The following is a 6,532-nucleotide window of genomic DNA, read 5'->3' on the forward strand; positions in this document are numbered from 1 at the left end:
GAGAGAGAGAGAGAGAGAGAGAGAAAAGCACTTACTTGCTCCCATGCCCCGAACGAAGGTGGGGTTTTCAGCACAGCTACAAGTGAAGCCTCCTTCCCGCTGCTGGTCTCTCCCTCTCTCCCTGCTTTGGTCACCACCTGCAGGCTCTCTTTTCCCGCCTTTTCTCCCCCTCGGCCACTTTCCCCTCTCCAGTTACTCCCGCACTGGGGGGGGAAGTGCAGTTGCTTCCAGCAAAGCCACTCCTGGAAGACCAGAGCGCGGCTCCAGGGATCGAAAACAACAGCGCGCCTGCCTTACTGGCGGCGGCGGCGGCGGCGCCCTTTCTTTGGGCCACGTGAGCCAAGCGCGGCCCCGCCCAGGCTCTGGGGACCAAACCAGCCCCGGGCGACGGTGTGCCGGAGGAGGAGGGGGCCGGGCCGGGTCGGGCCGGGCGCGGCGCGGCTCTCCGTAGGGAAGCGGAGGAGGAAAGCCGGGCTTCGGCGCTGCGGCCAGCTGCGACGGGAGCGGCGCCGGCCTTCAACAAGCCTCCCCGCGGACGGAGAGCAGCGAAAGTGGGTGTGCGAGCGTGCAGGGGAGGGGCCGGGGCATCGCCGGGAACAGGAGGCTGCGAGAGGGAGGGGTCGTCATCGCGGGGCGGGGGGTCCGCGCTTGAAGCGGGAGGGAAGCAGCCGCGTCGCAAGAGGAACGACGGCCAAAGAGACCCGAGGGGAGCCTTGCGGCGCAAAGGCGCCTGCTGAAAGCGGTCGAGGCAGCTCGGATGCTCTCCGACGTTAGGCAAATCGGTTACGCTTGTTTGGTCATAAGCACTTTCAGCCTAGAGGAGGGTTCGGTGTCGCTCCCAAGTGCGTCTGGTTGTACGGAGGATTGTTGCAGCCCCCAAATGGGAAAATGACTTCCATGGTGTCCGGACTTGGCAAAGGATTGCAGTTCAATGCAAAATGTGTCTAGTCAGAGGCACACACCAAACCTCAACACACTTTCACGTTTTCTCTAGGCTGGTCCATAACTATCGCTGCTTGACTCTCGCAGCCCTCGGCGTTCCTCTCTTTTCTCTCCAAAGGCGTTCCTCTGTTTTGACTTCTTCAGCTCACCATCTATTCAGTTCGCCATTACACTGATGCTGCTCTTCTGTTCTCTAATGCTACACTAGCTCCCTCTTTATCACTATATTCTCTCTAAACTTTTGTTGATTTTCAGATGTCTTCAACATTCCCATCCGTAAACTTATCTATTTAGTAATCTCTCTCTCTCTCTCTCTCTCTCTCTCTCCATCCCTGCTTCTCATTCTTCAGGTACTCTTGTCTTCTGCAAACTCAGAATTATTTCCTGCATCCCTGACCATGCTGGTTCTGCTTTGCTGCTCCCTTCCAGTTGAACACTTTATTTCCTACTTGACCTCCAAAGAGCCCAAGGCAGCATACATGCTTCTCCCCCAGCCCCATTTTTATTTTCACAACAGCCCTGTGAAGTAGGTTCTGAGAGACAGTGATTGGCCCAGGGTCATCCAGCGAGCTTCATGGCTGAGTGGGGATTTAAACTTGGGTCAACTCAGTCCTAGTCCAACGCTCAAACAGCTGCATCAAAGGTGGGGAATGTGTGGCCATCCAGATGTTGGACTGCAACTCCCATCAGTTCTAGCAGCATAGCCAATGGTGAGGGATGATGGGAATTGTAGTCCAGCAACATCTGGAGGGCCACACATTCCCCATCCCTGATGTAAAAAGAGACTAAAATCAGCTGTGTGCAGTCTCTCCCCAGCCATACTGAAACAGGTTTTTGAAACAGCTATGTCCCTGTAACATAGGAATTCCATGACTCAGGTAAAGGAGATGGGATAAGGACATGATCACATGCAACCAATATGGTCTCTGTAATTAGCCTGACTTGTTTGCATTTCCCACTTTTGTAAAGACTTCAGCATAACACTTTTCAAACTGCCTGTGGAGCAATGATCAAGAGCTCCCTTACAACATTCATGCAGGTAAAATGAAAGCACATAGGTGAGCAGTATGTATAATGGCTGCAGTCTCCTCCCATGATCCACATGCATTTATTAGAATGTGTAGAGAGCCCACATATGTACACCGGTATGTGCAGAGGAGTCTGTACATGTGGTTGGGAATTCTGGAAATACAGGCGTCCAGATTATGCAGAGGAAGCCCTCTGCCCATAGAGCGATATGCATGGGGGCTCTTGCTCAACATACATTGTAATGGATGCACAGAGGTTGGGGGCTGAGTCTGCCATTGCAATGCTACTACACACACACAGCGTTCATTCCACCTGACCAAATGTCTGAAGTGGGCTTGTGACCTCATATATTGTGGTCTACATGCAAGATCAGCTTTGGGGCTGAGGGGGCTCTGGGTACTGTACTGGCTGTCCCCTCTTACACTGATGGGCCCCCTTGGGCTTCCTTGGCAGCGGCAGCATTGCAAGGATGGCTGGGAGGTGCAATTTTAATTTTCTGGGGCTCTGTGAGATATTAAAATAGAGGTTCAAGATCCAGTCACCCGGCATGGAGGGCCACAGGGAGGTATCAGCACTCCAGGAGCAAATGGGCCCCATCATCTTCCCTAGGATGCCTGCTGCTGGTGCTGGGCCTAGGCCCGTCTACAGCCTCACTGCCCCTGACATGACATTATCAGACTTTGCCAGAGTTGTTCATAACTGGATTGCTTGGATTTGGAGACATCAGTATCAGTTGGATCTATCTTGAGGAACAACTTACATTCATTCCAGTCTTCAGCTAGGGTGAAGATAGCTTAGAGGTTGTGCTTAGATCTGAAGATGTCCATATATGAAAATAATGCAAGCAGTGCTGGGATCTTCTAGTCCTGGTGTTGGCAACATTGTGTCCACAAGCACCACAGCACCCCCACATTCCTGCTGAAAACCCAATTATTTTAAAAATTAAAAAGATTTTAAACATTTTTTTTAAAAATCTTGGGTAGCTGAAAAGCAGGGTTCCTGCTGCCCTGCCCTCTTCCTTTCCTTTCTCTAACATGCTTCTGGGCCCAACGGTATTCAGTCCTAGAGTAAAGGAAGCAGCTGAATAGGGCTCTTACACCTGAATAGGTCTGTAAAGAACAGTGAGGAGTGACCAAGTTGATGCACATTCAATAGTTTTTCCTGAAGATGCTATGTCAAATTGAGTTTCTGCCTGCCATACAGCTATTTCAGGCAGAGAGCCCTGTTTGAAAGAAAATGGAAACCCTAAACAATGTATATCATACCAAGGTGTACAGTTGACACCTTTTTTCTTGGCTGGGCTCTTGCACCTTTTTACAGGTACTTGACAGGCAGAACCTCATTGCTTGAAGCTTTTCCCAGCAGAGAGATTAAATAATGGGATAACGTTCACCTGCTGAAGGTCTGCATTTCAATCCTCTTGTGCATGTAAGGTAAGTTTGCCAACTTTTTTTCTGGCAGGACTCCTGTACCTCTGATGATCCCCTTAGTTTCTTCAGCAATCCTCTTTATTTCTTCACCAGTCCCATGCTTTTTGTACCATGTAGCCTGATGAAGAGTCTGGAGAACTTGAAGGTTTTCACACTTTTCTAGTATGTTGGTTGTTCCTAACAGCTGGGGAACTCGGGTGTATGGGTTTCCCATGGGCAGCTGGTTGGCTGCTGTGTGAACAGAATGCTGGACTGGATGGGCCCTTGGTCTGATCCCGCGGGGCTCTTCTTATGTTCTTTAAAAAGGTATTTGTTCAACTATGGTTTTTAAAATTCCTTTTCCTCTTGGACCAGCATGGCTCCCCCCCCCCCGCCCTTAATGTGCTGTTAATAAAACTTGAGGAAGAATTCCCTTCAGACCTCAAACGCTGGAGAAGGGTTAAAAGAACCACAAAACAAGTGTGCACTCATCTGGATAGTACATTGATCTGTAAAGGCAGAAGCATGGGAAGGGTTAAATGCTTGGGCTAAGAGCCAGTTCATCCTCCAGCACGTCCATAGCAGAAACAGCAATCAGTTCTAAAAGCCTACTGTTCCCTCAGGCTTTGGAAGAAAGGCTAATGGTTGGAGGGGAAGGGAAAACACATGTCAGGCGCCGTAACTGAGAGATGCTTCACTTTCCCTCGCTGCCCTTTCTTGGGCGTTGGCTCGCAAGTGCAAGTGGGTCGGCGGGGTGCTCTTCCAACCAGGCAGCGATCCGAGCAAGCTGTGCTCGCAAGCCGTCTCTGTGCAAGGCGTAGGTGGTTGGGCTGATCGTCTCGGGAAGGCGCGGGATCAGAGGCAGTAGGGGGGTGGCAAACCGGACTCAGAACAAGCCAAAATGATGGATCCTCCTCTTCCCAACTTTTCATAAAGTCGCCCCCGGGATTGTAGGAACCTGGCTGCAAACAGGGAGGGGATTAATAGCACACCAAGCTGGTCAAATGTGAGCGAGTCATGCAATCAAGGATGCCCAGTGGTACAGTTGGGGGACCAAGTCCAGCCCCCGCCCCCAAATGACCACCCGAAGATCCGCAGGTGCAGAAGCAAAACTCCATTTTTTTCTTGCATACATGATGGTGCTACAATTAAAGTGAGTTTAGAATGCAAAACTGCACATGCTCAGACTTGAAAAAGAACAAAAACAAAACAGGGTTGGTAAACAGTGTCGTAGGTGTTCTAGCATATCAAGAATGTCGAACCAGTTGTAAAGCATAGAATGGAGGCTTGGGATGGAGAGAAACGTTAGTTATATGCTTTACAGCGGAAGTAATACACGTGCCATCCCAAGCGCCCCCCCCCCCCAGTCCAGGGTCTAAAATTACATAGCTGCACCACTGAAGACGCCTCGAGAGCGCTCCTGCCTCAATAGCTAAGGGAGAAACATTGTGGGGAACAAAGCAGCCTCTTGGTATACCGGCTGGGGTGGGGAGTCTCCATGTGGGAGTGGTATGTGTGTATCAGTAGTTCTATGTAGGAAATACAACACCTGAAGACCGTAGAGTTCATAAAACGCACCATTCTTCCTAGTAACTGCTTCTATACCACTCCCTTTTAAAAACAACCTCTCTTTATGCAAATAGTTGGTAAACATGACTGTGTAGCACGCAATGTCTTTGCACCTGTGAGGCTAATAGAAGGAACCTTTTTTTCCTTCCACAGAAATTATGCGAGTCTCTGGAGCCGACAGGGTTATGATGTGCTTTATTCAAAGTTGGATGGTGCTTAAGCCTCAGAAAATGTAAAGCTTTCCAGATAGTTTCTGGCCCACCCAAGGAAGGCAAACAAGATCTCTAAGAAGCGTGGAGAGGAAAGCTGTGGAAGCATTATATGTTGACTCCTGCTTCTTAGCTTCAACAGGATGCAGATCTGCAGCTAGGCAGGGGGGAGTTAAAGTGTAATGACACTTTTTGAAAAATAGGAATTATGCAATACTACATTGGTCCCCTTCAACAGTTTAAAATGTTGGTTCTGATTTCAATTAAGTTTGTTATCTTTCTGCCAGTGATATCTGAAAAACCATACATGGGATGACAGTATATGGAAAACTTTAAAGATTTTGCTCCTATGAGTAATGGTAGCAACCAAATAGGAAACACCTCATTAGAGTTTTTACTGCATGTTGGGAGCTGGTGATGGATAGCGCTACCATCATCATCATCACCACTGCCATCACAGTGTTGCTACAGTGATAAGCAGCTTGGGGCAAGTTTACGCCTTCTATATATACTTGACCAGACCCTAAGATCATCCTCTGGGTACCCTTCCAAATGAGGTGAGGCGGATAGCTACTAAGGAGAGGACCTTTTCAGTGGTGGCACCCCAGTTTTGGAATCAGGTCACCTGGTGCCTCCCTATGTTGTAGTTTTTTTAGTGACAGGTGAAGACCTTTTTATTTTCCCAGGGTTTTGTTAGTCCTTCAGTTTTAAAAAATTGCATTAGTACATTGTACGTTCTTTGCACCGTTGCTGGCATTCATCTTGGTTTTATTATGCTTTACTATGTTATAGTGTAGTCAGCTAAAGGGTGGTATAGAAATGCAGTGCAGAAAGAAAATAAATACATAAAATGTTAGCTCTCTCTTGTGCCAGTCCTGCCAATCCAGGGGTGGGCAGACTTCAGGATTGTGGCATCTACTTCGTTGTTTTACAAGAACCCTGAGATCCACTAACTGGAGCCTGGTGCAAAAGACATGGAGGATAAAGCTACTAGTCAGGATGGGGCAGGCATACTTGAGGGCACAATCTTATGCATGTTTAGACAGAAAAAAGTCCTACAACTCCCAGTGTGCAAAATAGGGGCACAGGGAGGGGGCCATAGAACTGATGTCTCAGAGCATACGCTCAGCCCAGGAATTAATATTCAGTTCCAGAACTGGAGCTCAAACACAAATCCTTTTGTACACATACCTGTTCTGTCCTGTCCCCTCCCCACCCCTGCTTTTTTTAAAAAAACAATAATTAAAAAATCAGTGGTCTAATTTAGGAAGGGGGAAAGGCTTCTGTAGCTGCGGCTGTTGTTAGAATCCCTCGCTGATCTACTGCAAATCATCCAGGGATCTACCAGTAGATCCTCATCTACCTTCAGCCCAC

At 48.7% G+C, this 6,532-nt stretch overlaps 1 long non-coding RNA gene across 1 annotated transcript; it reads left to right on the forward strand.

Annotated features, from left to right (window-relative positions):
* The first annotated feature begins 327 nt into the window (after window positions 1-327).
* On the forward strand, window positions 328-6,020 carry LOC146358478 (uncharacterized). The gene is made up of 3 exons (XR_014787100.1): window positions 328-551; window positions 3,292-3,404; window positions 5,103-6,020. It is a non-coding gene; the product is annotated as an uncharacterized LOC146358478 (long non-coding RNA).
* The last annotated feature ends 512 nt before the right edge of the window (window positions 6,021-6,532 follow it).

This window comes from Heloderma suspectum, chromosome 1 (assembly GCF_057233095.1).
Source record: "Heloderma suspectum isolate Gila_16-S chromosome 1, 16-S_ref, whole genome shotgun sequence".
NCBI lineage: Eukaryota > Metazoa > Chordata > Lepidosauria > Squamata > Helodermatidae > Heloderma > Heloderma suspectum.